Consider the following 23667-nt stretch of genomic DNA (forward strand, 5'->3'; position numbering starts at 1 on the left):
AAGATGGGCAGATACAGACAGAGCGCTTGGCCTCTGCCTCTGGCATCTCTCAGCTAAGCGTCTCAGGCAGCGTCAAGACAGGGAGTCCACTCTGAGGTGCCAGGTCTGGCCTGGCCCCTGTCCTTGGCTGAGGCCTTTCCTAACCATGATGGCAGCACCATTTCTGCACACCTCTTATGTGTCAGGCACTGTAAAATATGTATCAATACAGTACCTCCTTTAGTCTTCACAGTGAATACAAGAGGGCCGGGAATTATGTTATCCCCAGCACCCCTGAGAAAACTGGGCTTGGTGTCACACACTGATTAGGCTGCAGTGACGAAACTGGAAGCCAGATCCTTCCAGCCCTACGCTCTGCGCTCTGTCCTCTGTCACAGCCTGTCTCTTGATGGTTCACTGGCTTCCGTCCCCTTGGCATCCCCAGATTTGTTCTTCCATCGAGTATCTGGTAAGGAAGTGAGGCTCTCCTGTGTTTGGTGTTATCGCAGTCTTCCAGCTCCAAATCAGAAGTCTAGGCAGCAGCCCGTCAGCCATATTTTCTCCTCTTCTCAACTCTCTGAATTTCCCTTCAGTTCAGTTGAGTTGCTCAGTTGTGTCTGACTCTTTGCCACCCCATGAGCCGCAGCACGCCAGGCCTCCCTGTCCATCACCAACTCCCGGAGTCCACCCAAACTCATGTCCACCGAGTAGGTGATGCCATCCAGCCATCTCATCCTCTATCGTCCCCTTCTCCTCCTGCCCTCAATCTTTCTCAGCATCAGGGTCTTTTCAGATGAGTCAGCTCTTCACATCAGGTGGCCAAAGCATTCATTCCTTTATCTAGTCATCCATTTATCTATCTATCCATCCACACACAGTCTACTCTTCCATCCATCCACCCACTTTCCATCCATCCATCCTTCTACCCATATATTTATCCACCCATCCATCCCATGTTTGTTAAGTGCCAGGCACTGGAGATACAGAAATGATTAGAACAGAGCTCCTGCTCAAGTCCCGTTCAGATTTATCAAATATTGGAGGTGGAATATAACTTTAGAAAGTATCTAATCCCATCTTCTCTGTAATTCAGATAGGAAGGAATATCTTTATTTTATAGATGAGGAAACCGCAGTCCAGGGAAAACAATGAGACTTGCTAGGAAGTTGTGCTTTGCAGCAGAAGCTGGAGAACCTTGAAGACAAAACAGACTTGAGTTCTAGTCCTCTTTGCCCTGCTAGGACTTGATTTTGTGCAAGTAACTGAAACTCTGAGTGCAGAGGAGAGCAGTAAGTGAGGTCCGAGAGGGCTCCAGGTTATGCAAGGTTTTGTAGGCCATTGTTAAGAACTCTAGCATCTACTGCAAGGAAGAGGACAGCCCTGTGGGAAAGCCTCGAGGGAAAGCCTCGAGGGAAAACCACAGATCCTTTGATAAACGCGAGGGGAAGCGTGACATTGCTGCTACAGCCTGGAAGGAAAGCGCACGTGCATGCCCACACTCCAGACGAGGCCTGACTGCCCTGGGGAGACTCCAGAAGTACCCAAAGTTCCATGTCACCCCTGAGAGGAATCCTCGGTTGCAGGGTTTTGACCAAGGTAGAGACACAATTAATTTCAGTTTTAAAAGGTCTGCTGTGACTCTTGTGTACAGAATATCCCGGCAAGAGGTAAGAGTCCAAGCAGGGTGATGACCAGCTAGGAAGCTATTGTAATAATCTAGGCAAGAGAGGATGGATGGCATTGTGGCTTTATGGCTGAACAGCTGGAAGGATGGAGTTGCCATCACCTGAGAGGTGACAGGTGGAGTCACTTGGGGGGAGATCAGGAGTTCATGCTGAGTCTGAGATGTGCACTGGTTATCTAAGTGTCGATGCTGAAGAGGCAGTTAGGTATGCCTCTGGTCAGGAGCAGGTCTGGGTAGAGGTATAGATCTGGGAGTCATTGGTATATGAATGAAGTTTAAAGCCTTGAGACTGGAAAGACCACAAAGCAAACAGAAGAGACAGAGAAGAGAAAAGGACCAAGGACTGAGCCTTGGGGCTTCCATCACTAAGAGATTTCATTAGTACATAGTGAGCTTGCAGGATACAGATGGGAAGAAAATGTGGTTATAGGCCTCGCAGAGTGTGCATTCTACAGAGGGCAACAGACACAGAAGGAACCAGCAGGTCCACTCAATTGGGTTTAGGAAAGGTCAGCCCGAGGTTTGTGACAGCCTAGAGCCAGTGCGTCACCCAGCCCATGGAACACCCACAAACCTGGCCTGTTCTCATTCCACTCTGATGGGTGTTGCCTGGGCCTGAGTGATTGCTAGACCCCCTGAGCTTATTCTGTTCCACAAAAGGGGGAAGGAGGAGTTGTGGGCGGCCCAAACCCAGGGACTGAAACTGCAAGCCATTCTCTCCATAGTCCAGCAGATAAGGACTAACATCCTTGTTTATAGATGAGAAAACTGAAGCTCGGAAAGAGAAAATCCATGGGCCCCGGCCTAACTTTAAAGATCATGCGCTTAACCCAGAGATGGATGCTGAGGAAGGGGCTCAGAACCTTCACACTATGGTCTGGGTCTCTCTCCTGAGAGGGTGCCCCCAGGCCTGCCAGGATGCAAAGGCAGGTACTCTCAGGGGCCAGGCAGGGGACATCTATGAGGAATGTGGGTGGGGCAGGGTGTGGTGACCACAAGCCTGGACTGAGGGGCAGCCACTCCTAGCTCAGCCAGTTGTGGTCCCATGGAAAGGTGGGTCCAGGGTTGCCAGATCTGATTTCTAACCAGAAGCCGGAAACCTCGTCTTTTATGTGAAATTTCCTACTTTTTAAAGGAGCTTTGGATCCAAGCAAAACATATCTGCATGCTGAGTTGACCTCATGGGCCACCGGCTCCAAGCATTGGCCTTTCTGACTGGGTGGCTGAAAAGTAAGGACTTTAGGACCACCAGGGCCTGGGCTGAAATCTCCAAACCCGCCCTTACTGACTGTGTGATCTTGAGCAAGACAGTCCACCTCTCTGGCTCTTCGTTCCCTCATCTATCAGTCATCGCTGAGTCGGGTTGTGGGGGGTCCCGGGAGACACCGTGTGCAGGGTGCCTAGGCCATTACTGGGCCCTCACAGACGCTCCACGAAAGGTGGGGAGGAGATGGTCTATCTGTGTATGCTGAGGGTGGGGGTTGGGTGAGATTTTATTGCCTGTCTTGGCCTTACTCAGTAGCCCCTGAGTGCTGGAGAGCCCGTGTGCCCCACACTTGCCCTGAAGGATGCCTTTCCCTTCCTGACTCCTCTTGCAGGCAGTCCCCATGGGCCACTTATGTCAGCCCTGGGTAGCAGTGGCCTTCAGCCCCCAGCCTTCCCCTCGAGCCCAGCTTCTCCCTCCCTCTGCTGCACAGGAGAGCCGTGGGGACGTCTGGATTCCTGAGGGGATGTTTTCCACATTTCTGGAAACCCACTGCGGTTTGGTTTGCTGTGGTAAAGGCCTTGGCAGGGGCTCAGCCCAGTGGAACGGCTGGTGGCTGGGAGGGGCCCGAATGGAGGAGACATTCATTGAGTGCCCACTGTGTACCAGACCCCAGGGAGTCACAGATGCTTAAAACAGTCCCTGCCCTCCAAGAATCTCATTATCTTATTATGGATACAAACTCGAAACAGGAGAAGCTAAAAACAGACCTTCAGCCCAAGTGCTTGTCATTCAAGCCAGAAGCCTGCCGCCCCGCCCCCTTCTCGGCCCCGCCCCCTCTCTCTCCACCTGCCTACCAGTTTGGGTCGCCATTTTCCCTTCCCTGGATGATGGCCACCATCTCCTCCTGGACTCCCTGCCTCCAGTCTCCTTCAGTTCTTCTGCGCAGGGCCTGCTGAAAGGGCTTTCTAAAACACAAATCTGCTCCTGCAGCTTCCCTGCCGAAAGCCCTCGTGACCTCACGATGACGTCCAAATGTCCCATGCTGGCTTAGAGGCCTTTTGGCCTCTGCGCTTGCCGCCCTCAACAACTTCATCTCATGAGTTTCTCTCCACCTGAGTGTGTCCTCTATGCCGGAAGTCTTGAAGTTAACTGTGTGCCCTCTGCTTTCTGTCAGCTCTGGGCCTTTGGTTCTCCCTTCCTAGAATACGTCTCCACCATCACAGTCACCAAGTGAACTCCTAGTTATTCCTCAGGGCTCAGTTTAAACGCCAGTTCCTCCAGGAAGTCTTCCACACCCACTCCCATCTGCTGGATTAGGGGTCTTCATTCTGTATCTCCAGTGTTTAGTTTACAGTGTGGTTCAGATGATAAAGAATGTGCTTACAGTGTTGAAGACCTGAGTTGGATCCCTAGGTCAGGAAGATCCCCTGGGAGAAGGAAACGGCAATCCACTCCAGTATTCTTGCCTGGAGAATCCCATGGACAAAGGAGCCAGGCAGGCTACAGTCCATGGGATCTCAAAGAATCCAAAAGGACTGAGCAACTAACACTTTCACTTTCATTCCTAATCCTAAAGCTAATTCTGATCCTAATACTGAAGCCAATACTAACATTTAAAACAGACTAAGACTAATAGCAACAGTTAGAACTGGACGTGGAATAGCAGACTGGTTCCAAATTTGGAACGAAGTATGTTAAGGCTGTATATTGTCATCCTGTTTATTTAACTTACACGCAAGTACATCATGTGAAATGCCAGGCTGGATGAAGCACAAGCTGGAATCAAGATTGCCAAAAGAAATATCAATAACCTCAGATACGCAGATGACACTACCTTTATGACAGAAAGTGAAGAACTGAAGAGCCTCTTGATGAAAGTGAATAAGGAGAGTGAAAAAGCTGGCTTAAAACTCAACATTCAGAAAACTAAGATCATGGCATCTGGTCGCATCACTTCATGGGAAATAGATGGGGAAACAATGGAAACAGTGAGAGACTTTACTTTTTTGGGGCTCCAAAATCACTGCAGATGGTGACTGCAGCCATGAAATTGAAAGACACTTGTTCCTTGGAAGAAAAGCTATGACCAACCTAGACAGCATATTAAAAACCAAAGACATTACTTTGCCATCAAAGGTCCATCTTGTAAAGGCTATGGTTTTTCCAGTAGTCATGTATGGATGTGAGAGTTGGATCATAAAGAAAGCTGAGCACCAAATAATTGATGCTTTTGAACTGTGGTGTTGGAAAAGACTCTTGAGAGTCCCTTGGACTGCAAGGAGATCCAACCAGTCCATCCTAAAGGAGAGAAGTCCTTTTTTAAAAAAAAAAAATTAATTAATTGGAGGCTAATTACATTACAATATTATAGTGGTTTTTGCCATACATTGACATGAATCAGCATGGGTATACATGTGTTCCCCATCCTGGACCCCCTTCCATCTGCCCCCCTCATCCTATCCCTCAGGGTCATCCCAGTGAACCAGCCCTGAGCACCATGTCTCATCGAACCTGGGCTGGCAATCTGTTTCACATATGGTAATATACATGTTTCAATGCTGTTCTCTCAAATCATCCCACCCTCGCCTTCTCCCATAGAGTCCAAAAGACCGTTCTTTACATCTGTGTCTCTTTTGCTCTCTCACATGTAGGGTCATCGTTACCATCTTTCTAAATTCCATATATATGCATCAGTATACTGTATTAGTGTTTTTCTTTCTGATTTACTTCACTCTGTATAGTAGGTTCCAGTTTCATCCACCTCATTAGAACTGATTGAGATGCATTCTTTTTAATGGCTGAGTAATACTCCATTGTGTATATGTACCACAGCGTTCTTATCCGTTCGTCTGCCAATGGACATCTAGGTTGCTTCCATGTCCTGGCTATTGTAAACAGTGCTGCAGTGAACACTGGGGTACACGTGTCTCTTTCAATTCTAGTTTCCTCAGTGTGTATGCCCAGCAGTGGGATTGCTGGGTTGTACGGCAGTTCTATTTCCAGTTTTTTAAGGAAAGGAGATTAGTCCCAAGTGTTCATTGGAAGGACTGATGTTGAAGCTGAAACTCCAACACTTTGGCCACCTGATGCGAAGAGCTGTCTCATTGGGAAAGACCCTGATGTTGGGAAGGATTGAGGCAGCAGGAGAAGGGGATGACAGAGGATGAGATGGTTGGATGGCATCACCGACTCAATGGAGATGAGTTTGAGTAAACTCTGGGAGTTGGTGATGGACAGGGATGCTTGGCATGCTGCAGTCCATGGGGTCGCAAAGAGTTGGACACGACTGAGTGACTGAACTGAACTGAACTGATTGTCCTTATTAATAAGGTTTTTATAATCAATGCAAAGAAATAGAGGAAAACAACAGAATGGGAAAGACTAGAGATCTCTTCAAGAAAATTAGAGATACCAAGGGAACATTTCATGCAAAGATGGGCTTGATAAAGGACAGAAATGGTATGGACCTAACAGAAGCAGAAGATATTAAGAAGAGGTAGCAAGAATACATGGAAGAACTGTACAAAAAAGATCTTCACGACCCAGATAATCATGATGATGTGATCACTCATCTAGAGCCAGACATCCTGGAATGTGAAGTCAAGTGGGCCTTAGAAAGCATCACTACGAACAAAGCTAGTGGAGGTGATGGAATTCCAGTTGAGCTGTTTCAAATCCTGAAAGATGATGCTGTGGAAGCACTGCACTCAATATGCCAGCAAATTTGGAAAACTCAGCAGTGGCCACAGGACTGGAAAAGGTCAGGTTTCATTCCAATTCCAAAGAAAGGCAATGCAAAAGAATGCTCAAACTACCACACAATTGCACTCATCTCACATGCTAGTAAAGTAATGCTCAAAATTCTCCAAGCCAGGCTTCAGCAACACATGAACTGTGAACTCCCTGATGTTCAAGCTCGTTTTAGAAAAGGCAGAGGAACCAGAGATCAAATTGCCAACATCCACTGGATCATGGAAAAAGCAAGGGAGTTCCAGAAAAACATCTATTTCTGCTTTATTGACTATGCCAAAGCCTTTGACTGTGTGGATCATAATAAACTGTGGAAAATTCTGAAAGAGATGGGAATACCAGACCACCTGACCTGCCTCTTGAGAAATCTGTATGCAGGTCAGGAAGCAACAGTTAGAACTGGACATGGAACAACAGACTGGTTCCAAATAGGAAAAGGAGTCCATCAAGGCTGTATATTGTCAGCCTGCTTATTTAACTTATATGCAGAGTACATCATGAGAAACGCTGGACTGGAAGAAACACAAGCTGGAATCAAGATTGCCGGGAGAAATATCAATAACCTCAGATATGCAGATGACACCACCCTTATGGCAGGAAGTGAAGAGGAACTAAAAAGCCTCTTGATGAAAGTGAAAGAGGAGAGTGAAAAAGTTGGCTTAAAGCTCAACATTCAGAAAACGAAGATCATGGCATCCGGTCCCATCACTTCATGGGAAATAGATGGGGAAACAGTGGAAACAGTGTCAGACTTTATTTTTTTGGGCTCCAAAATCACTGAAGATGGTGACTGCAGCCATGAAATTAAAAGACGCTTACTCCTTGGAAGAAAAGTTATGACTAACCTAGTTAGTATATTCAAAAGCAGAGACATTACTTTGTCGACTAAGGTCCGTCTAGTCAAGGCTATGGTTTTTCCTGTGGTCATGTATGGATGTGAGAGTTTGGCTGTGAAGAAGGCTGATCGCCGAAGAATTGATGCTTTAGAACTGTGGTGTTGGAGAAGACTCTTGAGAGTCCCTTGGACTGCAAGGAGATCCAACCAGTCCATTCTGAAGGAGATCAGCCCTGGGATTTCTTTGGAAGGAATGATGCTAAAGCTGAAGCTCCAATACTTTGGCCACCTCATGCGAAGAGTTGACTCATTGGAAAAGACTCTGATGCTGGGAGGGATTGGGAGCAGGAGGAGAAGAGGACGACCGAGGATGAGATGGCTGGATGGCATCACGGACTTGAAGGACGTGAGTCTGAGTGAACTCCGGGAGTTGGTGATGGGCAGGGAGGCCTGGCGTGCTGCGATTCATGGGGTTGCAAAGAGTCGGACACGACTGAGCGACTGAACTGAAATATTATTGTAAATGTTTATAGTACTATTTTAAGTAAATATGTTGTCATCTACGCAATCATCCCAATATTATTGAAGGTTTAAGTTGTTTCAACTTTTAAACTATTATAAATAAGTCAAAGTTAAAAATTTAAGCATTGTTTTTCTAAGATAGATGCTCAGAAATAGAATTACTAGGCCAAAGCTCTTGAAATTTCTGTTATATATTGTTGAATGAATGAACGTGTTAGTTGCTCAGTGGTGTCTGACTCTGCAATCCCATGGACTGTAGCCTGCCAGGCTGCTCTGTCCAGGGGATTCTCCAGGCAAGAATACTAGAGTGGGTTGCCATTCCTTTCTCCAGGGGATCTCCCTATCCAGGGATCGAACCCAGGTCTCCTGTATTGCAGGCAGATTCTTTACTGTCTCAGTCACCAGGAAAGCCCAAATCTCATGTATATATTATATATATGTACATACACATATGTGTATATATATAAATATAAAAATTCTCAGTTCCACATCTAATTATTGAGGACACGCATATTACTGACTCTCATCAGCATGGGATCTTATATACTTTTAACCTTTAAAACTGTTGTTAGTTTGACAACAGAGACTAGACATCTTCTTGCTTTAATTTGCCTTTGCTTGGTTTCCAGTAAAGCGGAATACCCACTCTTGTTTATTTTAAAATAAATTAAATACGAATTTTTTAGCTATTTGTCATTTTGGGTTGAATTTTTTTTTTTCAAATTCTGAGACTTTCCTTTTTTTTTTTTTTTTTTTGCATGTAGTTATATTACATTTGCCTTTCCTGCTGTTATTTCCTCAGATGCACGTAAGCATACACTGCCCTTGCCTTCCAGAGACTGGGTGAGGCTCCCTTCCTTGCCAAGGGTGAATGTCTACACTAAATATTCAAAGCCTATTGATTTGTGGTTTGAGCACAGTGACCAAGGCTGGTTATGACCTTTCCCAGAACCTTCCACAGCTCTTGCCATCTCCCTTACTCTGACTTCCTGCTTCTGAGCTAGGTGCTTATCTATGACAAAACCTTTTGACAAATGCCACAGCCCATCAGAGTCATTACTTCACAAAAGGTTCTTTTGAGCGTCTAAATTAGGGATTTTCCTTCAGTGTTGACCATTGAGTTTTTACAAATGATCGTCATAGGTATGGACGTCACTTCCCCTTTCAGAAACTATGCTTAGCACATTAGGGAAAGCTCCAGCTGCTGACTTTTGCGCTTGGGAAACATAAATATCCTCTCTTCCTTCCCTTTCTCCTCTCCTCCCGCCTCCTCTCCTTCCTTTGGTGAATCTCGACAGCCTCCCAGGGTGCAGAGCTGACTTCTGCTCAAGTAATAACAGGCAAAATGATTCCCAAATCAGGCACTTTATGTATGGACCCCAGGCAGGGTAGCCTGAAATCCAGAACCACAACAGAAATCACCTCCCAGTTCTCACCTGATCAGTTCTCCAAGGTGTCACCTGTCGGTCGGCAGTGATCGGGACTTTAGTGCCCTATTATGGGACATAGGTGGGTCACAGCCTTTTAGCTTTAAAATACCTGCTCCTTAAACCTGGTTCTCCTGATGGGGTGGTTCTTTACATGGCAGTTCCACCCAGCATGCAATTTTGGGGCTCTTAGTCTTAGTTTTAATGAAACTAGAGTTGATTTATAACATTATATTAGTTTCAGGTGTACAACATTGTGATTTAATATTTGTACAGATTAAATTCCATTAAAAGTTATTACTAGATAATGGCTATAATTCCCCATGCTATATGATATATCCTTGTTGCTTATCTGTTTTATACACGACAGTGTGTATCACTTAATCCCATTGGGATTTCTTAGTCTTTATATTCTTTCTAATGCTTTCTAAAATTCAACTCAGCCTAAATGCTAGGTGATCTTATAGTTTGTTTCATCCAGTCATATGAAACAGAAGACAATTGGCTGTTTTTAATTGATCAAAATAACAATGTCACATGGTTCATTTTAATATCTTCAGAAATTATATAAGTGATATAGAAACATCATAAGAAAATTGGAAAACATAAAGGAAATATACAAATACTATTACTGGTAATATTTTGTTGCACATTGTACATGCACATAAAAGTACGCCTACACACAGAGATTTAGTAGAAATAGAACCTAGCTACCTATATGAAACATTTCAATCTAATTAACAATGTATTGTGAGCAACTTCCCATGTCAATAAAGCACTTCTTTATTATTTTCAGTTGTTGATGTTCAGCTGCTCAGTCATGTCTGACTTTGCAACCCGAAGGACGGCAGCATAGCAGGCTTCCCTGACTTCAGCAGCACATATACTAAAATTGGAACAATCCCGAGAAGATTAGCATGCCCCCTGCACAAGGATGACATGCAAATTATTTTTAGTAGCTTTATCATTTTCCATTGCGTGGTTGTACCATAATTAAACACAGCCAGTAATGCCAAGGATGAAGGGTAGGGCTGGAGAAGGTTGGAGTAGGAGGTCCAAGGTGGTATGAAGTTACTGACACCAAGGCTGGAAAGACTTCTAAAAAAATGATTTATTTAATGTCTGGTTGTGCTGGGTCTTCATTGCTGAGCATGGGCTTTCTCTAGTTGCAGCAAGCAGGGGCTTCTCTCTAGTTGTGATATGTGGGCCTCTCATTGCAGTGGCTTCTCTTGGTGCAGAGCACAGCGTCTAGGGCCTGTGGGGTTCAGCTGGAAAAACTTTTGAGATGCTTGATATTGTGAGAGGTCCTGGAGGGATTTGGATGGATGAGAAAGTACCTCTGGCTCTGGAAAGGGAACCATTGAAAAGCTTATAAGAGATTGGAAGTCATAGTCATTTGCTCATTCATTCAGTAAATATTTATTGAACTTCTAAATTGTGCCAGACATTCTGGTGGTGATACCACAGTGAACAAGATCGACTCTTGAACTGCCTGACTTTCAAGGAGTTAGTGAGGAGCCCCATGCTGCAACTAGCGAGTAGCCACCCACTCATGGCAACTAGACGGAGCCACCCTGCACGTCACTGGTGGAGAGGAGTTGCCCCAACACAACTTGAGAGGAACCCCAAGTCCTCTGCTGAAACTCGAGAGGAACCTCAAATCTCTGGCTGCAACTCATTGTATTGTAGGCTAGGGGAGGGGGAAGATCACAAATAAATAAAATCCTCTCACACTGAGAAAAGTCCTAGGAAGGAAAAGGAATAAGGCAATGTGGTGAAACACGCAGCAGTGCTAGAAGCGGGAGTGTGGATCTCGGACAAGGTGAGCAGGTCCAGCATCTCTGAGACGGAGATGTTTGAGCTGTGATCAGAATGAATAAGGCGAGGAAAGTTCTAGGCAGAAGAACCCGCAAGTGCAACGGCCAGGTGGGGTCAGTAAACATAACAGATGGCTGGAAACATTTCATTCAGTCACATGTTCACTTAGCTTGGATTGAGTTCCTCCTCTATTGTAGATAAGAATGTGGAAGTCAGTTACTCCTCCTCCCTCAAGGGAGAGAGTCATCCATTCACTTCATTTATTTACTCATTCATTCACTGATTCAAACACTTTCTGAGTACCTATCATGGGCTAGGTAAAAAAAGAAAACAAAGGTGAGTAAGAATTAGTTCTTCTCTGGAATTAGGTTTTGTGTGTGTGTGGGCAAAAGCAAGGATGGGAAGAAGGTTCAACCAGAGAGAAGAGGTAGCCAGCTCAGGGCCCCACATCTGGCAGACGTCAGCGATGGGACTAGAAGGAGAAGGAGACGTCCTGATTTCTAACCAGAGTTTTGTCCGCTGTGTTTCCTGTGACCCTCTACTTTCCTACACAAGTCCTTTGTCAACCCAAAGTTTATGCATGCAGCTTCCCCCAATCCACACCTGGAAAAAGCATTCCATTCATATCATTGCAGGCCTTAGGATTCAGTCTGTAAATGGTTCTGCTCACAGTTCTCTCATGTTCACTGCATGTCATAAAAACGTCTCAGCACAAATGGAACCATTGCTTTTAACAGCTGGATGTTGATGACTATACTTGCCAGCAGAGCTGTGTCTTAATACCCTCCAAATAACAAACTGGAAGTCCTTGTTGGATTGGTTGCATGTGTGATAGGGCCGGTGGTCGGTGAGCATGAGGTACCATCCACACTTGGGGTGATCATGGACAGCCAGCATGAAGTGCACTTGGCCAATGGAAGGTTCAGGAATGTGAATAACAAGAACTTCAGGACATATATCCTCACCTGCTGTCATCTGACTATGGAAAGACCCGAATTTAAATTATTCTTCTCCCTCTTATTGGACTTCCCTGGTGGCTCAGACGGTTAAGCATCTGTCTACAATGTGGGAGACCCGGGTTCAATCCCCGGGTCGGGAAGACCCCCTGGAGAAGGAAATGGCAATGCACTCCAGTACTATTGCCTGGAAAATCCCATGGACAGAGGAGCCTGGTAGGCTGCAGTCCGTGGGGTTGCAGAGTCGGACACGACTGAGCGACTTCACTTTCTTTCTTTTCTTTCTTTCACTTTCTGCCTCTTGTAGCCTGGGTGACTTTGGGCATTTTGCTTAACCTCTTGGAACTGCTGTTTCATCATTTGTAAAATAAAGTGAAAGTGAAAGTGAAAGTCACTCAGTCATGTCTGATTCTATGTGACCCCATGGACTACACAGTCCATGGAATCCTCCAGACCAGAGTACTGGGGTGGGTAGCTGTTCTCCTCTCCAGGGGATCTTCCTAACCCAGGGATTGAACCCAGGTCTCCTGTATTACAGGCGGATTCTTTACCAGTTGAGCCACAAGGAAAGCCCAAGAATATCGGAGTGGGTACTGCTACTGATCTTCCTGACCCAGGAATTGAACCAGGGTCTACTGCGTTACAGGCGGATTCTTTACCAACTGAGCTATCAGGGGAGCCCATTTGTAAAATAGGCATGTGGCAAATAGGCGAAAAGCTCCAATACTTTGGCCACCTGATGCAAATAGCCGACTCATTGGAAAAGACCCTGATGCTGGGAAAGATTGACTGCCAAAGGGTAAGAGGGTGGCAGAGGATGAGATGGTTGGATAGCATCACCAATCCGTTGGACACGAACTTGGGCAAACTCTGGGAGATGGTGAGGGACAGGGAAGCCTGGTGTGCTGCAGTTCGTGGGGTTGAGAAGAGTCAGACATGACTTGGAGACTGAACAATAAAACACTGCTAATAACCCAACTGGAGAAGGAAATGGCAACCCACTCCAGTGTTCTTGCCTGGAGAATCCCAGGGACGGGGGAGCCTGGTGGGCTGCCGTCTATGGGGTCGCACAGAGTCGGACACGACTGAAGCAACTTGGTAGTAGTAGTAGTAGTAGTAACCCACCACATAGCTATTCACCCATTTTCCTTGCTTTCAGAGAATTCATCCATGTGGCAATGTGCTTACCATGTGGATGCAGCATATTTGATCTAAGCTAGTGATTGTCTGGGGAGAGGGCATGTGACCAAGTCTGACCAATAAGAAATCTGTTTGGAGGCTTATGCAAAACATTTTCCTTCCCTTTCTTTCCTGCCTTGAATTCCTTTGTGCAAAGGTGTGCTAACTGTAGCTGAAGTAACCATTTTACAACCATGATATGATGAGCCTATAAATGAAAGCCCGTGCACTGGGGATAATCAGGGGAAGGATAGAAAGTTCCTTGATGATGATACTGAACTATTGCATTTGGGACGCACTGTTACAGAAGGTAATTAAGTCAATGCTAATCTTTGGGTACTCTGTTGCTCGCACCTGAAGCATCCCTAACTGACGCAAGAGATAATGAGAGCTATTTTCCAGAGTTCCTACAGGAATTAAATGACATATTGTATGTACTGCTCTTGGCATATTGTCATCATTCTCTTCCCAGATCCTCATTATGTACAGTGTGATCTCTTACACAAGCCTTGAGAAAGCCACCTTGGAAGAGCGTGACCTGTTGGTAGTGTCATTTGTGGACAATTGATGGCCTCTGGAAATACTCAGAGGGGAAAAATACAGTAAAATACAATTCAGAATAACTGTCAATGTGTGTCGCCTTTAGACCTGTCAGAACCCACCTCTTTAACGGCACATTTATCAAACAGATGTGTAATTCAGAGGGGTTCTTTTAATAAAGGCGTCTGCAGCTGTGGGGCACACTCAAGTAGGTGTCATCCTTCATTCTAACGTCCAGTGCATCCAAGGGGGTTTGGTGGGTTATTCACTATGTTGTGTCTGACTTTGGTGACCCCATGGGCTGTAGCCCATCAGGCTCCTCTCTCCATGACAGGCTCCTCTGTCCATTCCCGGGAAGAATACTGGAGTGGGTTGCCATTTCCTTCTCCAGGGGGTCTTCCCAACCCAGGGATCAAACCTGTGCCTCCTGCTAGGCAAGCGGATTCTTTACCACTAAGCCACCTGGGAAGCCCTCCAAGCGGGTTGTGTGTGTTTGTATGTGTGTGCTCAGTCATGTCTGACTCTTTTGTGACCTCACCAGGCTCCTCTGTCCGTAAAATTTTCCAGGCAATAATACTGGAGTGCGTTGCCATTTCCTACTTCAGGGGATCTTCCTGACCCAGGGATCGAACTCTCATCTCTTGTGCCTCCTGCATTGGCAGGTGGATTCTTTACCACTGGGCTTCCCAGGTCTTGCTAGTGGTAAAGAACCTGCCTGCCAATGCAGGAGGGGGTAAGAGACACGGTTTGGATCCCTGGGTGGGGAAGATCCTCTGGAGGAGGGCATGGAAACCCACTCCAGACTTCTTCCTTGGAGAATCCCATGGACAGAGAAACCTGGAAGGCTACGGTCCATAGGGTCGCAAAAAGTCAGACATGACTGGAGTGACTTAGCATGCACGCACACACCTGGGAAACTCCCAAGGGGGTTAGTCTGAGTCAGTTAATACGACGTCACCTACCTAGGTTCAAGAGTGGCCCTGCAGAGCAATTCTGGCTTATTAGATGAGAGAGGAAGCTGCTGGAGGCTCTCCAGAAGAGTTTCCTCTCTTTTAAGAGAAAGCCACAGAAAGTGAGGGTCTCCTACTTTTCCCTGATGTGGGTGTGGGGTTGAGACATCTGGAACCACTGTGGCTGTGTTACTACCCAGCTGAGGATGAAACCAACACGGAGACCCAGAGGATGACTGGAAGGAGGCCACTCTGATGACAACTCTGAACTGCTAAGCTAGCCAGTTCTGGAAACTGCCCTGCACCTGGACTTTTCATGAGCTAAACATGAGCTAAATATTTACTTATGGTTTATGAGTTGAGGTTTTGGGGTTTTGTTGCTGAAAGCATCTTGCCTGATACTCTGAGTTTAAGAGATTTTAGTTTACACAAAGAAAACCCATATGTTCGCCCAATTTTACAGAACCAAGCTCTTGCAGGAAGTGAGGAAGGTTGTGCTACATTGATCATTATGGATTGGCCAAGAGGCATCCCTGTGCCCCTGCTAGCAAGAGAGTTCAGCTCTGCTGAAGCCGCAGACTGGTAAGGGAATTGAGGTATTAGCCAGGGCTCTCCAGAAAAACAAGAGGTAGAGAAAGAGAGAGATGCATTTTATGGAACTGGCTCACACAATTGTAGAGATTGGCAAGTAGAAAATTTGCAGTGGTCTGGCAAACTGCACACCAAGGGACAAGCTGACATTATAGTTCAACTCCAAAAGGCTATCAGTTAGTCTTAAGTCCCAGAAGACAGCCAGTGTTTCAGTTCAGATATGAAGGCCATTTGCTGTAGCTCAGAGGAAGTCAGTCTTTTGGTTTTATTCAGGTCTTCAACGGATTGGATAAGGCCCACCCACATTGCAGAGGTCAATCTGCTTTGCTCAGAGTTCACTGACTTAAACTGTTAAATTCATTCAAAGACATCCCATGGGACTTCCCTGGTGGTTCAGTGATTAAGAATCCACCTTCCAATGCAGGTGATGTGGGTTCAGTCCCTGGTGGGGAACTAGGATCCTGCATGCCACATGGCAACTAAGCTTGTGCAGCACAACTAGAGAGGCCGGGTGCCACAGCTGGAGAAGCCTGGGCACCATGACCAAGAGCTCACATGCCACAGCTGAGATCTGTTGGAGCCTAGTACACAAAGAAATATTTAAAAAGACAAGCGCAAAAACATCCTCATAGGTGTATCCAGAGAAATGTTTGACTACCTGTCTTGGTACTGGGACCAAACCAAGCTGACACATGAAATTAACCATCACATCTACTATAATAACAATAATGAACTTGATAGTCACTCAGCAGACAGATGCTCAAAAATGCACTTGGCCTCATGGCTGAGTAGCTCTCCCTGACCAACAGTCCGTAACAGCTGCCCCCACTCCAGCCTTCCCCTACGTCCAGCAGACTTTGGTCTGATTACACCCCTGTTTAAAACGTTCAGTGTCTTCCGTCTACAAACAGAATGGAGATCAGGCCTCTGAACCCGAAATTTGTGGCCCTTCGTAAATAAGAGTCAGTGTGCCGTCCTGCTTCTTTCCACATGCAGGTCTGGCTGCCCTCCCTCTAAAATGCCTCCCTGTTTCCCTGCCTCATTCTGCCCCCTCTGTTCATATGGTCTCCTTCCTTGGGAGCAGTGGATCTCAACGCTGAGTGCAATCAAATTCCCAGGGAGCTTAAAAAACTACAGATTCCTCAGGCCCTACCCCAATCAATTGAATCAGACTTTCTTGGAGTGAGGCGCTGAGTGTGTATTTTAGAAGAGCCCTGGGGTGTCTTCTTCCCTTGCTGGGGAGACACTGTCGTTACTGGCGGACCCCTCAGAAGCCCTTCCTTTAGGATGTCTACGCTGAGAGCCCCCCAACGCCACCTCTAACCCCCTGTGACTCCCTGAACTGCCCTTAGAGGCCTCAATTCACTCTACTTTGTATTGGACTCTCCTGTGTCTTGTATCCTCAGAGGCTATAAAACCCAGTGTCCACCTTGATTCTCCTATGTGACTTGCTGCATGCCAGACTTGGTCACACTCCCTACCACTGTGCGCTCTGTGCCCTGCTTGGGGTGCTTAGACCCCTCCTGCCCACCTGGCGAACTCCTCTTCAACCTGCAAAGACTGCCCAGACGTCATCTCCCTGAGGACCCCTTTCTTGACCATGTCAGCAGAGCAAATCTCAACCTCCTCTGTCCTCCTTTGCTTCCATGCTTCTTCTCCCCTCTCCCATGTACGTGCACCCAGAATAGTCCTTAGGATACACTGCAGGTGCTCCGTGAACCCACTGACAGTGGTTAGATGGATTTGTACTAGCAGTGAGTGCCCGCCAAGACCACTCCACCCACGTCTAACCACTCCACTCCATCTCTACCCACAGTTAACAGCAAACTGGGTCTGCTGGATTGCTCTTGAAAGAAACATTTAAGGAAGGAAGGAGAGAAAGGGAAGGGGGAAAGGGAGAAAGAAGGAAGAAAATGAAAAAAAATCAAGAATCTCTGTTTAGCGAGAAATGGTTTATTGGGGTAGGTGCTGTGAGAAGAGTGGCCAAGAGACCAAGATTCCACTAACAGCTCCCTTTTCCCCACTAAGCACCCAACCCAAACCCCCAAAGAAAATAAATGCTCAGGGATAAACACATCTCCGAGGGAAGTTTCTTTTCCTCTTCCCAGGAACATTGTGGGAAGAATTCTAGAGAAGGAAAAATGGGTCCCAAATGGCTGAGTCATTTGACATATGCCAAGCAAATGGTCAGGGCCTGCTGGGGAGGGAGCCCACAGGTCCCAGCTTATCTCGGCAAGGACCGTGGTCTCCACCAAGAAACCTGCATACTCTCCCACCCCCCAGACCTGCTCAGTTGGCCAGGCTTCCTGGGACGCTCCACAGAGCTTTGCTCCAAAGCCACAGAGCCCAGCGACAGATGAACCGGATCCTGAGCGGGGCCAGGGCCGCGCCCCAGACTGGGAACGGAGCTGCGTTCCAGCCGCTGTCCTGCTCCAGCCTCTGTCCTGCTTGGCTGACTCGGTTCCGCCTTCGCCCCCAAGTCTGGCCAGGCCCCGGGTGGAGCTGGAGCTGGGAACGTCCCGAGCAGAGAGTCACTGGCACGGGCCACTCTTAAAGTAGGGATGGCCACCTCCATTTCACAGATAAGGAAACGGAGGTTTATCAAGCACAAGAGGCTCCCCAAAGATCACACGGGCAGGAAGAGATGGGGCTGAGTGGGGGTCCTTACCACTGGCTCCTAAGTGCTGCCTCTTCCCTCCCTGCCACTGTAATGTCCACGGTGATGGCAGGTCATATTCTCCTTTTGTTCCTGAGTGGCACTGCCAAACCATTTTTGAGAAAAAAAGAAAAAAGGCAAAAAAAAAAAATGAATTCTGCTCTATGCAAAGTGGGCTCAAATGTAGCCACCAAGAAGGCAGAGAGTTGTTGGGTGTTGACTGAGCCTAGATTCCTGCCGGGCACTTGGGACAGACCAGATACCTGCCTTCATCCATCCCACGGTCTAGGTCTGGCTTCTGTCTGACCCCAAATCAAGCTGATGCTTGCCTCTGGTAGTGTGATATTCAGGACTCTGGAGTCCCATGCACTTGACCTAATGTCATGAATTGTTGGTCTTAAGCAGGGCCACACCAGGAAGGGCAGGGCAGGAAGAAAAAAAGAGAGGAAGAACAGATAGGTAACCAGCCAGAACATGCTGGGACGTGGTGGCCAGGAGCTTTCGTAAAAGAAGGGGGCTGAGCGGAGGAGGGATGTATATTTAGAAACAAAGAGTCTGACCAACTTAGTGGAGAGAAAAGAGAAAAAAAGTCCCAAGCCCTGCAGTAACCTGTTTGCCGGAGCTGCCTAATTTAGCAGAAAATCACACACACTGGTCCTGGCATGGGTTGGTGGAAGGTATTTCCTCCCCAGCTTGGGTCAGGTTTCATTCATAGGTACTGTCTAAAATTAGACCCTCTGCTTTCATTCTGGTCCAAATTCCCTGCCTAGCGTAATATTTGGGAGAAACAGGCACACCATTAAAAGTGAGCCTTCCTCCCAGCGGCCCCTGGCCTGGGAAGGGCTGGGCCCTGTCCTCGGCTGGCGGCTGCTGCGGCTCATAAACCCGGGTCTAAATTCAAAGCATCCGCTCTGACTGGTGACCTCTGCTTCCCAGGCAAACCCATGCCTCCTCCTCCAGCTCACATCCAAGAGCTGGTCAGGTCACTGGGAGGGACCCATTTCAGACCCGAAACCTTCTGTCTGAGGGTGACACCCCAGAGAGGAGAGGTGGCCTGGGAAGAGGAGTCTGTCACCCCAGCCCTGTGATGGGACTTCTTGCTGGGATGTGCCCTACTGTTTCTTTTCTGGACTCAAGGAACCGGCCGTTCAGGACTTTCTGTCTTGGACAGAAGTAGTTTTGTTGTTATTATTATTCTCCACCTTAGTATGGGGCTTCCCAGGTGGCGCAGTAGTGGGGAGCCTGCCTGCCGATGCAGAAGAAGCAAGAGATGTGATTTCAATCCCTGAGTTAGGAAGATCCCCTGGAATAGGAATTGGCAACAGGCTCTGATATTCTTACCTGGGAAATCCCATGGACAGAGGATCCTGGCGGGCTACAGTCCATGGGGTCACAAAGAGTCAGACAGGACTGAGCAACTGACACACACATGTTAATATACCACCAAGGAAAGACTTGGTGGAATCAGCACCACGTTTGGATCAATTCATTCACTGAATAAATGTTTGTTAAGCAGTTTGTATTTGGAGCCTTTTGGTTGTGAGTAACCATAAGGAGAAGGACACTACGAGCTTGGCCTCCGAGAGCTGGATATGCACCATGGACGGGCTGGACACGCAGAGTGAGCGTGGTGGTGGGGAGCCCAGGAAGGGCTTTCTCTTTGTCTCTCGCCTCTACTTCTCTCCCAGCAACAGTGTCCACTCTTCGCTCCCTGCCTGCTGACCTTTCTGCTGCTCGGGCCATGTGGCAGAACATGGCTACTGTTGCATACGGTTCCAGCCATGTGCACAGAGACTCCTCTTTCTGGGCTCCAAATCCCAAGTCCCAGGGAAGGCTTCTGTTGTCTTAGCTTGCACCAGGTGCCCACCCTTCAACCAGTCAACGGCATCCAGGGAAGGGCCATTTATGAGCACGGTGAACTCTGCTGCAACAATGTGAACAGCAGGAGGAAGAGATGTCCCCAGAGGTCAAGGTAGAGTTTTAACACTTTGCAACTGTGGCTCTGCTAGCGGTCTGTGGAAACAAAGAAAAGACCTTGACCCAGGCACCGCAAGTCAGGGAAGGCTTCCTGGAAGAGGTGACCTCCATGCTGGGTGAAGGAGATTTAACCAGGGTGTGAGGAGGAAGAATGGAGAAGGTTGTTAAGAGAATGGAGCAGGCAAAGTCTTCAAGGCAAGACCCAGGTCTCCTGGGGCAGGGACCTGGAAGTGCCATTCCCAGCTGTGCTGGACTTGGGCACGTCGTGTCACTTTCTGAGCCTCAGCTTCCTCATCTGTAGATGGGAATCCTAGAAGATTATGAGGATGGAGTGAGACCATGTCTTAAGTAATGCCAGGCATGAGTGTTGCTCAGTGTGTGTCAGTTGACTCTTCTCATTCAAGAAGCCCTCCCTGATCATTCTTCAAAGTGGGCTTGCCTTTGAAAGTGAAAGTGAAAGTCTCTCAGTCATGTCCGACTCTGGAATTCTCCAGGCCAGAATACTGGAGTGGGTAGCTTTTCCCTTCTCCAGGGGATCTTCCCAACCCAGGGATCAAACCCAGGTCTTCTGCATTGAAGGTGGATTCTTCACCAGCTGAGCCACAAGTAAAGTCCAAGAGGACTTTTTCCAGCGGATCTTCCCGACTCAGGAATCTAACCAGGGTCTCCTGCATAGCAGGTGAATTCTTGACCAGCTGAGCTATCAGGGTAGCCCTGGGTTTGCCTTTGACTGCTAATATATCATTTTATTTCCCTCATAGAACTTTTCTCAATTTGAAGTTACTTGGTTTGTCTTTCTTATTGAAATATACTTGACATATAACATTGTGTAAATTTAAGGTGTACAACATTTTAATTTGATACATTCCTATATTGCAACAGGATCAACACTGTAGTGTTGGTTAAGACCTGGATCATGCCCCATAATCTTTTTTTTTTAGGGGTTGGAATAATTAAGATCTAGTCTCTTAGCAAGTTTCCAATACAATGTTGCCGTCTATATTCACTCTACCATTCCTGAGCTCTCTAGGACTTACTTAGGACTCTGAAAGTTTGTAAACAACGTCTCTCCTCTTGTTTTCTCATTTACCCATGGTTTTGCCCATGGCTGAAAGGGCCATGAAGGCAAGGAGTGGGCCTGTTTTGTTCTCTGATGTACCCTCCTGATATGCAGGGTGCCTGGTACCCAGTAGGCAATGACCAGTATCTGTTGCATCAGGGAATGAGAGGATAACAGATGTGCAGAAGGGAAGTTGTGGCAGTCTCACACCAGAGGGGTGGACTTCTCGGACAGTGTCTGAGGTTTGCTCTCTGACAGACCTCAGAATGAACTGTTCTCAGACAATTTGCTGAGGTTGAGGGCTCCCTCAGCACTGTCACTTGGCAGCTGCCTGAGTCCTGAGCCCCCTGATGAGAACCCCTCCCACAGCCCAGTTCAAAGGCTATGGTGACCTGGCCATGACTCAGACCTACAGTACCTGCAAAACTCGGGTGGGACCTCAACCATCCTATCACCCGAGACTCTTCCAACCAGGTCTGCTAAGTTGGAAGGGGGAGCGGGCTTGGATTTAGAGGTCTAGCTCTGTCCCCAGACTTCTTGGTACTTGCCCTGGGAGAGATGTCTCCTCAGGGCCTGACCAAAGGCTTTGCCTCACCCTCCCCGTCGTCCTCGTTCTCGGGGTGATGAGCCCCGACAGAGAAATGGAGAGGGCTAATAAGGGTAGGGCCCGGCCCAGGGGTCCTCGCAGCAGCCCTGGGGCCTGTCTTGGTATCTGCCCTGCCCCTGCACAAAGGCTGACCCTACTTCCCATCATCTTCTTCCCTGTCCTTGGCCGTTCTCCTCCCTCACTGACCTCCTGCAACTTCCTAGAAACCCTCCTCTGACACCCTTCTTGTCTCGGCCTGGCTCCCTCACTGAAGACCTTGAAATGAGGATGTGACTACAAGTGGTTTATTTGGAAAGTGATTCCCGAAAGTGCTGTCAAGGGGAATGGGGCCGTGAGACAGGTGGGGACAGGGGGCCCAGAGTGGGTGCGTTAATAGTGAGGGGTCTCTCTGGCTCCGGCCCTGCGAGGTGGTGCTGAGCACACCAGAGGGGCGGAAACCATTGGCTGAGGGGTCCTGCAATGAGTGTGAACTCCCCAGCCCTCTGTCCTGGCCTGTCTGTAGGGAGCCCTCAGTCTGCCTTGTAGGAGCTTCTGGTTTGCCCTCTTTGGGCCAGTGAGCAGGGGAATGGTCGGTGCTGAGGGCTTGTTGGCAGGGCGTCTGCTACTCCACCCACCACCCCAGCCCCCTTGGTGGTCTCTCCTGCCACCCCTAGAGCTCCCACTGATTGCCCACCCACCCCCGCTCGCCCCAGGGACCTCTCGTGCATTCCTGGTGATGGCTGTTCGCTGGGCCATCAACCCTGGAACACTTGTCCACCCTCCCCTCCGCCACGCCCCAGGATCCTTTATGTCCCCATCTAACCTTCCAGTGACCCCTGTTCCCTTTGCTCCACTCCCCTCCCTCCGGCCTCCTGTCCAGGAGCTTGGGGATGTGAGTGAGATGTGCTCCCTGAAACAGCAGGCGGGTGGGGGAGGGTGGGTCCACTTCCTGAACGTCTCCTCCTGGGATCTTCTGTGTCTGACCCAGTGAGTCATGTCCTCCGCCTCCCCCTAACCTGGCCCTCTCCTAGTCGCTCAGAGAGGGGCTGGTCCTCACCCGGGTCCTGCCCGCTTTCTCCTGTTTTCCTGCTCAGAGAAAGAGGTCTGGTGAGACCTCCAGGCGGCCCAGGGGACCTTGAGGTTCAGCCTGGGTAATCCAATGGGCCCTGCAGCTAGCCCCTCCTTAGGCAGGAACACAGCCTCTGGTTTTCTCTGGGGCTCACCAAAGCCTTGAAGCATCAGGTGGGGCCCTGGACTTGCGAGGGAGAACACGTAGCTACAGCCTACTCTGAGGAAAGTTTGTTTTCCCCATTTTACAGGTGAGAAAACAGAGGCTCAGAGAACATGTATCACTCGCCCAAGGCCCCAGAGCTAGCCAGTGTCTGTCACCGAGGCCCAGCGTTCTAACTCACAGGATGACTGCGTGTGTGCCCAGGCTGTGCCATGCCTTACCAGAGGTGCAAAGCAGGGTAAGCCATGGGCACCCGGGGAGCCTGGGGCAGGGCTGGGAGCGAGGCTGACCTCTGCCCTCCACCTTCGCTGCCTGGGTGGCTGGGCTGGCCCCACCCCAGCCCTCAGCTTTCCACGCCTGCCCTCTGCAATCCACTGGCCACACAGCCGCCAGGGGAGCTTAAGGAAAATAATTCTGATCATGTCCCTCCCCTGTTTACAACCTTCCAACGGCTTCCCACAGCCCTGAGAGTGAACTCGGAACTTTCCACAGGGCCTTGCTGGCCTGGTGCCTGCCTCCTCCTCCAGTCTCACCTGGGCCCTCCACCTCACACACTGCTCCCCAACTCAGGCCCCCTGGCCGTCCCCAGACACCCCAGGTCCTCCGTGGCAGCAGGCATCTCTGCTTGAAGCTCTTCACACCCGTCATCTGGCCAGCCCGCCCTGGCCGTGCAGCTGTTAATATCTCCCAGCCCTATGGCTAGCTGTCACGCCCTCTGA

General features: G+C 48.4%; 1 non-coding gene across 1 annotated transcript; it reads left to right on the forward strand.

The window, feature by feature from the left end:
- Window positions 1-10269: 10269 nt before the first annotated feature.
- LOC138094761 (U6 spliceosomal RNA) lies at window positions 10270-10375 on the forward strand. The gene has a single exon (XR_011146275.1). It is a non-coding gene; the product is annotated as a U6 spliceosomal RNA (small nuclear RNA).
- Window positions 10376-23667: the final 13292 nt, after the last annotated feature.

This window comes from Capricornis sumatraensis, chromosome 18 (assembly GCF_032405125.1).
Source record: "Capricornis sumatraensis isolate serow.1 chromosome 18, serow.2, whole genome shotgun sequence".
Classification (NCBI taxonomy): domain Eukaryota; kingdom Metazoa; phylum Chordata; class Mammalia; order Artiodactyla; family Bovidae; genus Capricornis; species Capricornis sumatraensis.